The sequence below is a fragment of the Falco punctatus genome (genome assembly GCF_963210335.1).
Source record: "Falco punctatus genome assembly, chromosome: 15".
Classification (NCBI taxonomy): domain Eukaryota; kingdom Metazoa; phylum Chordata; class Aves; order Falconiformes; family Falconidae; genus Falco; species Falco punctatus.
The window spans coordinates 20830860-20842358 of NC_137595.1; the positions used below are offsets into that span (position 1 = coordinate 20830860).

Genomic DNA, 11499 nt, shown 5'->3' on the forward strand with positions numbered 1-11499 from the left:
AGTGCAAGAACTCAAAGACTTTAGTACAAAATATTTTCTATGAGTGCTTAACAAATCAGATAAATTCAATCAAAAGCAGCTATTTAAATCTTTCTGTAGCAAATACCAGACAGATTTTTCAAGGAAGGCTTGTGTATGTGCTTTATCTTTTCCTTTTATTCATGTTTTCTTTGTCTTTCTCTACCTCAAATATAAGAGGCCAGAAATTGTACTTTTGTTGATGCCATTGACTTATCTTTTTGGATCCATATATTCCTAATGGCTCTTGGGAAATTAAACAGAAGCAAAATCCTTGATCACAGTTACAGGAACTTGGTAATTAAAGACTGTTCCTTCTGACATATTACGACTAGACAGGTACTTTTTCATTTGGTAACCTTGGATTCAGATCTTGAATCCATTATGCTGGTCAATAAAATACTTTCTTGTAATGACATAAGGTTTTGCCATTATTGAAAGGGGGAAGAAATAGATGGAAAGAAGCAGGTGAGGAGGACAGAAAAGGAAGGCTGTGATACTTTCTTCTTAAAGAATTTATAAACACTGGTGCTAATCTTATCCAGTATGAGGTATGTAAAATATTAGAGATGTTCCTTCTCTGTCAAAAGTGATTTTTTGCTCTTATAAATAGTCTATATTTGGTTTTGAAATCCTGTGTCCTGAAGGTAGCTAAGACTTGGAACAACACAGTCTTAGGAATCTTGGATTCCTATGTTGAGTTCATTTTTACAAAGAAATAGGCAGTCTGATTTTCAAAACAAAGGGTGTCGTATCAATAGTAGAATCATGGAACAATCTGAGGTTTAGTCATCATTCCTCTTTTCTCCTATCTTTGTATGAATATGAGGTGTGTGGTGTGTTTGTGTGCATTAAGCCTAAAATCATGTTGAAACAGTGTTACAGAGTATGTTCTCTTGTGTCCTTCCAACGTGTGTACTCATGTCTGATTTTGATTTGGGCAGGTGAATGATTCAATAGCCCATTAGCAAGCATTTGACCTAGTATGTTCCCCATTTTCCTTTCCAGCTTTGACACTCCATATAATTTATGTAGCAATTACACTTCAGTTGTAACACAATTCCTGATTTTGTTCCTTTTACAGAAATTAGTACTGAAAGGCATTGTAGTGATGGAGGGCTTGGAATAACCACCAAGCTATTTGTCTATGTAATATACATTTTTCAAAGATAGCATTTTAATGGCTGGGAAAACACAATAGGACTAACTGTACTTCAGAAGTTCACCACTGGTTTTCAGACTCTTCAGATTTCAGGCTGCACTGTCAACACTGAGTGATACCACTAAAGAACTGTGAAATAGAGAGCTACCCTGTTCCCCCCCCTCCCTATTCCCCTTGCAAAATAAAAAGCAGGGGAGAAAAACAATGCTACTCTGACTTATTTATCTTTATCCGGTTCCTCTGTCAGTAAAGGGATGAAGCGAAAAATTCAGAACAAAGTAACTTAAAAAATCAAAGGATTAAAACCCCATGTATGTGATCCTGATGAATTGGATGATTCAGAGGATGTTAACCAGAGCAACAGCTGTAATGGAAGGAGAGCCTGTAACAAACAGGTTTTCTGATTTATCGGGGTAATCAAGCATAGAAGTGGGCAGGCACTGGGTGGTACAGAATACCAACATTTTTTTTGTGCTGCCTGGGAGATATATTTGAACCTCTAGGGAAGAATTGCCCCCTCCCCCTTAATTCCCCTGAAGATTTTTTTTTTTTCTTTTCCTGAAAATGAAAGCAGGGAACGAGCATTTAACTGAATCTCATTTTAAATCTTAAGTTTAAAATAGTTACTGCTTGTTTATTACTCTTGGTAATGTTACTGCTCTTACAAGAGACTAATCCTGCTTATTGAGGACTCCATTCCCTAGCACAAGGGAGGAATAAGTGAAGGAAAACTGGCAAATATAAATCTAGAGATGCTGAGCTGCTTAGAGAAATGCAACTAATGCCCTGTGCTGGTTTCAGTGTGGTTTACTTCAGCAGCAACTGACTGTCTTAGGATTGAAGACTTTTAAGAAAAGAACTCACACTAAAATAACTTAAACCCATCTCTAATGCTATTTTCCTTGCCTGCTAGAGCAATGTCCCAACCTCCCTTTCATGTGTAAAACCAATGGGAATGTGATGAATGCAAAGTTTAACATGACTTTGTGCTCATGTTCTTAGAGGTAACAGTCTATGTTCAGTGTGGTGGGACTGAGGCTTTCATCAAGTTTTTTCCCTTACAATACACACTACATTTTAACATGTTTGCAAATTTGCATGCAGGGAGCGTACCCTGCAGTACAGGCTTTATAGTGATACTCCTTGAAATCCCTCAAGTAGTTCATCTGCTGAGAAATACCAAGTCTTGGTATTTATCAGTCTGGGAGTTTTCTCATGCAGAGCTGTTTTCTTCTTCAGATCAAATCCCTGAAGAGAAGTCGTATCTAACCTTGACTGGGCATTTTGAGCTTATAGAAGTCTGGTTGCATCATCTATTTGTTCCTCTCTTTTACTTCTGGGTATTTTTCTGCGTCCCCCCAGCAGCATGAAGTGCTCATCTCAGTTTCCATTGAGGTGATCTGCATGCCATTCACACAGGCACATAGCACCTTGCAAAGCTGCCTCTGTGCAACACCAGCCATAAGTAATCAACATGTGTAAATTCCAGCCACTTGTGACTGGAAAGAAGAAAGTGTTCATTTACATCACCCCAAACTTTTGGTTTCATCAGTACCACTATTTTTTTTACTTAGTCTTATGATCTTGCTTAGTAGCACTTTTGTCTGTTGTATGTTTGTTAAGAAAATAATTCTTGTTTGCTTGTTGCAAGAAGAAAGAAGTTTGCTGCACATATGGGATAATATTTGTTTGATATCCTGGTGTGGTTCCTGAAGCCAAAGTGTGAAAATGTTGATATAGCCTCTTGAGATGATTATCACAGGGAAGCAGTCTTTTCTGTTGTGTTTGCATAGAACTGCACAGATTTACTTAAATTTTTAAATTATCATTACTATTTTAGTATTACAGGCCCCATAGAACAGGGTTTTAGTGGTGGTATTCTTTGTTGTTGTTTTTAAAAAGGTGCATGGTGTTGTCGTCAATAATTTCTCTGTAAATGTTTCAACAAAGCTGTTACCAAGTTGTGAGTTTGCTGAGTGAGTAGAATACTGTTTCGCCTCCCAAACTGGTTGCAAGTTCAAAACCGTTGCCTGTTCTTAGCTTTTGCCATTTGCTATTTCTGCTGCTGGGTTTATTGCAGCTACTAGTGTGAGACTGACCTTTCTGTTAGTGAAGCAGTGCTTGAGAGTCCAGTCACAGGCTGAGAAGCCATTCCATTAGGCTGAATTCAGTATCTACTTAAATGAGAAATCTCTCAAAACTAATATTGGAATAGTATCATAGAGCATCCAAATAAGCAAAAGAAATAAAAAACAAATGAAGAAAACAGACTGCCTTCATGCTTTCAGGTGGAGCAAATCTGGGATTCAGTAAATATTTTCCCTAAGTTTGTGATTTCATAGCTGAGTGACTCCCAACAGAACCACCTGTTTGCCAGCTTTTTACCAGCCCCAAGCAACACCTTTCTCCCCTGAGCCTCCCTAAAATTTTCCTGCTTCCAGCATCCCCAAGTCAAAGACCCCAAAACTGTGGTTGCCTGGCTACAGCTGCTGTATTCCCTCTTCCCTCCCATGCTGATGTTAGCACCAGCTCTTTCCATCTTGTTGGCCATTCTAGTTAACTGAGTCCACCTATTTGATTACCTTTCACCACAGAAAGCAATTCCCCATCTTCTGGGGCATTGCTCTGGTAGCAATTTAGCAATTAGCTCTGGTAGCGATTTAAGAAAACCTGGACGCCAGCTGGGACTTCCAAGGAAGAAAAATAAGATGTGTCTGAGAGAAAACAGGTGCACCACAGCTCTGGGTTTGGTGAGCTCTAACAATACATCTGATGAAGCAGCAAAAATATTTTGGGTAACCTTAAGAAAAGCTGTCTCCTGCACTACATTATCATTAGTAATGGCACATTCCTGGTTTCAGTAAGTATATCAAGGATGTTTATTTTAAGGAGAAAGGGCACAGTTTATTTTGCACAGAACGTGTTTGGGAATGTTTGTCATGATGTGTCAATGACAATCCGAAAGACCTGGTGTTGCCCTCTTTGCATATCACCAACTCCCTTGGCTCCCATCAGTTTGCATTCTTGGTATTGAACATGTCTCCCCCAGTGAAATGTTGATAATATTTTTAACAAAAAGAGCCTTCATATAATTGATATCTGCAAGAAACTGAGCTCTAAAAGCATGTTTTAACCTGTGTATTTTGTAAACACAACATGAAAAATTCACAGAGAATTTCTGTTACATCCTGAGGCAACTGTGAATCTTTTCCAAAGTAAAGGCTAGGGAACTATATGGTGTATAAGGAAAAGAAAGTGAACAAAGAAAAGCCAGATGGGAATGTACAAGTAGAACTTGCAATTAGTATGTCTTGTGTACCCAGCAAAATCTATTTATTCTGCAGTGGCTACAAGACAGACTACCTCGTGGAGGCACAGTATATCCTTTCAGGAAGTTTTATGCTGGTTTAGGGACATCACCTTCCTAAACAGCAGAAGGTACAATGACATGGACTCTGTTGCTAGCGCAGATGCTGTCAGTCCCTGGAGTCCCACCACTGTAACAGTGTCAGCTACAGGATGTGTGTTTTCCATGCCCTGAGCTGACCTTGGGTGTGCAAAACTTTGGCAAAACTTTACAGTGTAGACGTCGCCTAAGGCACGTCAGATTTGCCAAATGTAGTGTTTAATGAGACAGCCAAATGAGTGTAATACACAGCAAGTTCAGTAAAGCCCCTAAGGGCTGGGGTCCTAGGAATGTGCTGTGATGTAGCAAAATAAGCTAGTGATCCTTTTCATCCACCTCCCCAGTTAGACTGAGCCTGGCTTCTCAGGGGATGCTGAAGGGAGGGAGAGGCCAACAGCACAGGGAAACTGGCGGACCTGCTTTTCTCCCTAGGTGTTCAATGGTGCCTCTCTGCAATGGTCAGGCATTGTCCTTTTGTTCTGGTGCACATGGAACAGCAGTGTTGGGCGTCCACTACGGCCAAGAGGAAGGGCCACAAAACACTGCTGTACCTGACAGGGACAGCAGAGCGGTGTAGACCCAATGCAGAGCCAGCCAAGGGTGTGTGGTGTAATGGAAGAGAGCTGGCTGGGCCAGAGGAGGTTGTGTTGGCAGAGGGATGGGACACTGCTGCAGAGGGACCACGTCCAGGTGAGGACTACAGATAGGTGGCTCAGCTGTGGATTTACTGCCTTGTTATGAGCTGCTGGCATAGGATATTTTATGTGGGGTCCCAAAATTGGGACACTGTAATTTGGTGTCAGTATGGAACAATCAATTATGTAATTTTTTATGTTATAAACATGGTTACTCTGAAAAACATATTTACTGGTTTGAATCTGTTTAATCTCAAATACCTGAGGTACAGTGGTTGCATATTATTGTATTCCACTAAAATGTTGTGATACCATCATTACAAATTCTGTACCTCTCTGTGTAAGTTAACCTGCACCTCTGCACAAGTGAGTGTGTCATGTCATACAAACACACAATTTGAACATGCTTAGTGCCCTGTAATTCTCAACATTTCACAACTGGAAATACTAACAAGTGGATTTCTAAAAGGGTTGTGAAGGACAAGAGATGTTTTTGTGGGAGGGTCTTTTTTTTTTTTTTTATTAAAGGCAAATCCTTTTATGTTTTCTGCTAGAAAAGCTGCTCACCAGTCTTGTGGTTTGTGGATGAGGATCAGAACCTATTGATCTGTAGACTGGAGAGAAGGGACTGATCACTGAGTAAGACTTTGCCATGTTTAGCACCTGCTGGTAGGTGCAGCATCTTTTAAAAAATCTCAGAAAATGACACTTGGTTGCATTTTCTTTCATTTCTAGATAAAGGTCTTTTCTCCTTTCACACAGCTTTTGTTCTTTTAGATTGATTTAATCCTAGATTAGAACCATGAGAAACATATGGTTTGAGAGACCTCCTGGATGTGCATTAGACCACACCCAGCAGGTTTGTCTGTCTTTTGCTGGCAAAAGCTTAAACTGCAAGGAGAACCTAATGGGAATGCTCAGAGTTACAGTTCTAAAAACTGAGCGCTCTGAGCAAAATCTCTTTGAACGTAAAAAAAAATTAGTTCTATTTCATCAAGGAGACAAGAAAATCAACACGATCATTCCTTGGCTCTGAAATGCTTTTTATTCAACAAAGTAATCTCTTTAGAAAGACATTTAGAGCTCGCCTGCTTGACAGTAGCTTGCTCTCTGACACTCATCTTTAGATTGTAAGAAATAATAGACTAATGCTGTTTGTTTTGTAGAATTTGGAAATGCATTGAGAGATGACACTGTGATATAAACAGAAATTTAAGCAAGGAATCCCTGAAGGATGGTAGCATAGCCCTGCAATAGGCTAACGTATACACTAAGGCTGGGGCTGGGGAGGAAGACTGAAGTCTGATGCTGCTTGTTACGGCTCCCCCTTCTCCCATTTCTGCTCTGTGAGCACAACCTAAAACAGATCCCCTGCTGATATGGAGGTCACACAGTTTATTTCTGTCACACTCGTGGTCTTGCCAGTAACAGGGGAGCATGAATCAGAAGCTTATTTTAAAACCAAAAATATATGGTGCTACTTTTTTTGATAGCATCCAAGGACCAGTCAGGATCTGAGCTACATGCTGAATCTATTACAAGTTGAACATGTGGTGGTGTTGATCCTCTGAGAAATTTCAACCCAAGATGCAACAAGCTGTAGGAGGAGAAGGGAGGATGAAGGATCTGAAATGTTGGGTGGTCTGCATAACGCTAGGAGAAAAAAGGCTATATGCTAAAAACTGTCCACTTATAACTATTTAGGCAAGTAACTGAAAGATAAAACTTGGAACAGAGGAAAAGACCTTCTTTGTTTAACTAAACACTAAAGACATCTGAAAGATCTTGAGTTGATGTGGGGCTGGGGTGGGAGGAGGCAGGACAGGCAGGTGAGCAGATTAACAGCATTGTTGCAGCTTGCCCATATAACTGTTTGGGCTTCTTATTTCCTCACCTATATTTATTTCACGGGATATTTTTGATACAAGGTTGGTCTGGAGAAATAAAATTACTTTATTTGAAAAGGTCAGCTTCATGAGAATTGTATTATTGTGTGCCCCCGCTGTTTTTCAGGGCTGGTGACCTATATGTGAAAGCTTGACTGACAGCAGTTGCAGTTGCAAAACAAACTGGAGAAGAAATGAAGGAACACTTCATGCTGAGGATGTAAGATAAGGAGAGAGAATGAAACTAGTTTCTTGCATAGTACAAAAAATGTCTCTCTTTGTCACATCTTCCACTTACTAAAGGCTTCTACTTCCATCTTCCACTTATTAAGTAAAAAATTGTTCTCTCCAAGCACTCAAATGAAAAGTCAGAAATGAAAACTCAGAAAGGCAATTAAGTGAGCTGTACATGGATGCTACTGCCATCTCCAGAAGAAAAAAATAATGCTTAATCAGAATCATAAATTTGTAAGACTCTGGCTAGTGATACTTTCCTTCAACCTGAGTGCTTCCACTGAAACAGGAGAAGGATATTAAAAATCTTCCTGTCTCCTAGAAAGTCCATGGAATTGGAGGCAGTATCACAGAAACCTTGGTTAGGTATGTAGTACTCAGCAACTTCACAGATGAGCTTCCAGGAAACCTTTACAGCTTTTGTAATAAAAATAGCATTCATATATGACTTTGTTTATGGTGGGGCCCCATAGTGAATTGTTTGGGTTTTGTCTTTAAAATTTCTAGCCTGTTGGTCTTGCAAAGAACAAGTGTAAGTTGGAGCCTTACAGCATTTAAACTCTAAGAGAAGGAAATAACATTTTAAGAGAAATTGTATTTTGGGCCCAGCAAGTTTGACACTGACTGCCAGAGTTTTTAATATTATTGAATTCAACAGTCTTTTCCATCAAATTCCAGAATCATCTGGAACATTCCCTCTTACGTGAAATAAATGCTTGTAAGCTGCCAGGTGATTAACAATGTTAGCTGAGATGTGAGGGTGTCTCAGGAGACTCTGCTTTGTTTTGCTACTGTAATTTCCAGTAAAGATTTGGTCAAGACTTGAAACTGTCTCAAATGATGTATTTTGCAGCTTTAAGTTAAAATTCAGACCTGCCAAAAGGTTCTCGATTGTTAGTTTTTCTGGCTGAAACCACCTAATTTTTCCATTGTGCTTTGTACATCTAGTTATGGATGACCACTTTATCTCTCTGGCTTCAGAAAAGACAAACACTGTATCACTTCCTATGTGTGAGGGGAAAAAAACCCTACTGAAATATTAGTAAGAATTTTCAAAGGCTTACAAATTAATCAGATATTGTACAAATAAACACTGAAAGTGTAGGCCCTAGTGAAAAGATTTGCAGCCTAAAAGAGACAAGCCATTGGTTACATTTAAAGGAAAGGGTAAAGGTGGAGAAATTAATGGTTTTGAGGAGGAATCTGAATTGAGAGGGTATTTGGCAGGTAAAATGAAAGATGGATCAAGTATAAGGAGCAGCAAAAACTCAGTCACAAATTAAGGAGAGAAAGAAGCAAACTTAAGGAAGGAGAAATGGGAAGACCGTAAGAAATAAAAGTGGAAATGAAACCAAGGATACCTGATTTCCTTGTAAGAAAGACTGATAGCTAATAGTGTGAATTTGTTAGCAATGTATTGCAGATGCAGGATATCGTTGCAGAGTGACTTAAGTGCTCAAGGTGTAAGCCACGTGTAACACCAATGCAGGACCTGTTAATTTTGTTAATGTGAGAGGGTGCTTAAATGGCATGGGGTCTTCAGCATTTTAAACTATGCAACCCTCACTGGTCTGGTTCATATGGTTCTGCAGAAATTGTAGTGGTCCCATGGGCACAATCAACAGCTATACATGCAATGTTTTAGCTGTCAGTGTACTACATCCACTGAGTACCTGAGATATTTTGCAGTGGTACTATTTGATTTCAATCTTGTTTATACCATACTCTCAAAACCATTTGGAAAAGCTTCTGGGTATAGGCATGGTCTGCTTTTGTGGAGTAAATGTGCATGGGAAGCAGTGGAAAACTGCAGCCATTGTAAACATGATGGGAGGGTGAACTGCAACAGTGTTTGTCTCACTGACCCAGAACCATGATCACCAACCAGCAATAATAAATATATATGTATGTGCGTGCATGTATACATTTATATATTTATAGTGAAACTTTAATGGAAACAGCCTACTTGTCGTAATTAATCACTCTAGCACACTACATAGTCTTCTTTCAGGTAAGGAACTGTAATTTGTGTCTCTCCGTAGTGAACATATACTTATGTATAATATGTTACTTAGAATAGAATTTTTTCATGGCGGTAAACCATTTTTTAAAGTAAAATATTTCAGACAGTAAACTGTAATTAATAATAAGTGGAAGTTTTGTTTTCATGACAGATTTTATTATCCTTTTTTCTGTTCCAATATCTGTTTCGTTTGGTTTGTATGTTATAAAAAACATGCAAATGGTCTTCTGAAGTATGAGTAGAGATGGCTTTGTTTGTTTCTGTAAGAAAAAGAATATGAACAAACAAAAAAGAATATGAACTTCACTGGTAGCTGAATGGAAAACTTATTAGAAGAATAATTTTTACTATAATTTTTAAAAATGTGAAAAACTAGGCCAATATTTTGATTTTCAAAATCAAGTTAGTAAAATTAGTTGAATCATTAAGTCACTTGTTCCTTTTTACAGCCGAAATACAGTTAAACAGATTTAAACATTATAGAAAAGAAATGCATTTGGAATGAAAAACATGAGATACATTTCAATATTGCTGCTTTCTAAGCTGTGTAAACACAGGTTTCTGACGAAATGATGATTGATACTAGTAATTTCAAGAACCATTTCTTCTGTGTATTATCCTTCATCTGGAGACTAATATTTTTCATTCTTGTTCTAATTATATTATGGATTTGTGTGTTAACTGTGCGGAGTGTGAATTACTTTGCCCTAACTGAAATGCATGCATGTGATACAGCACTGGCACAGTAAACACCCATGGGCATATATACATTGTGCACCAAATAAGAGTAATTCTTCACACGAGTATTAAGATATGACCTTACTCTGACAATGCACAGAGATAATTTGTTTCATAGTATTAGCATCTTATGAAGAAAGTTGAAAAGGCAGCAAGAAGGCTGACAGGTCTCGCTCTTTCCACACTAGTTAGAGTATGGAGATTCCCCATATGGAGCAGATCACATATGCAGGAAATTTTCTCGTATGGAGAGCCTTAGATAGAACAAAACTTTTTAGTATTTCTGTATGAGACTTAGGTATTTGGGAGATTAGTTACTATGAGGAGACCTTAAGAAAGTGACATCAAAAAGACAACTAAATTTGAAAAATTATGGCAACATGAATTAGGAAAGAACAAATTCCTAAAATTTTGTTGAAGTACTGCAATGCCAGATAACCTCCCAGAACAGTCATGGACAGCAGACGAACTGACATGAGGGTCTGATAAACTGAGGAAGCACCTCAAACAGATCCTCCATGAGAACAGCCAATTTAATTTTCTAAGTCAGTGAGCTACATAAAGCTCTCGGCAGCCTTCATTACATAACCTATGCAAGTGATACTGTAGTCTCTTGGGCATGAGCCAGTGTGGAGAGGTGCAGTGTAGTAATCTCGCACTGGCAGGAGTAGGAAGAGGTGCACCAATTGACCTAGTAGGTATTTCCCCCACTCATCAAAAAGGAATAGGCATGGACAATCCACAGGGAGCACTATGCCACTAAATAGCCTTCTGCCTAGTTATAGTGTCTCACCTTCTATTTTTAAGTGTCTCATGGAAGTGCTAGGGAAAAGCAATGTAAAAGAAAAAGAATGTAAATATTATGGTTCAGTGATATCAGCCCCAGTCCAAGTGCAAAAACCTGCCTTTCAGTGAAAGCTTTGAGGTGCTTCTAGTTCAAAGGATTTCAGAGATATGGAGAGGCAGTTATGTACATTACTTTCTTCTTCCCTGTCGGTTACCCCTTATTGATGGCAGGTAAGTTAAAATAAGGAAGAGCATCCCTCCTAAGTGGTTCTGAGGGGACAGAAACACTGGCATGGGAAAGAGCAGCTACAAGGTGGTAAATACTTTCTCAAATGACAGGATACTTTTGTCTGCTGAGGCTGGCAGTGTCAATGTTGAAACAGCTTTTGCTCGTGTCTCAGATCTGATGCAATTGACTGTTTCAGTGCATGATAAAATTCTCAGGACGCCTCCCCCCCCCTGTTTTAAGGCTTTATTTTAGGAGGGCTTTTTGCTCTTTATGAATGTAGTGATCTTATTGTGGTTTTATCTTTCAGGATTAAAAGACTACTGGAAGATATCTTAGGACTAGAATGTGGGTTAGACTTTGCTTTTTGTTTTGCTTTTTACAG

General features: G+C 38.9%; 1 long non-coding RNA gene across 5 annotated transcripts in view; it reads left to right on the forward strand.

Annotated features, from left to right (window-relative positions):
* Positions 1 to 11499, forward strand: part of LOC308053757 — an 83416-nt gene that overhangs the window by 22599 nt on the left and 49318 nt on the right. The window lies entirely within an intron of this gene.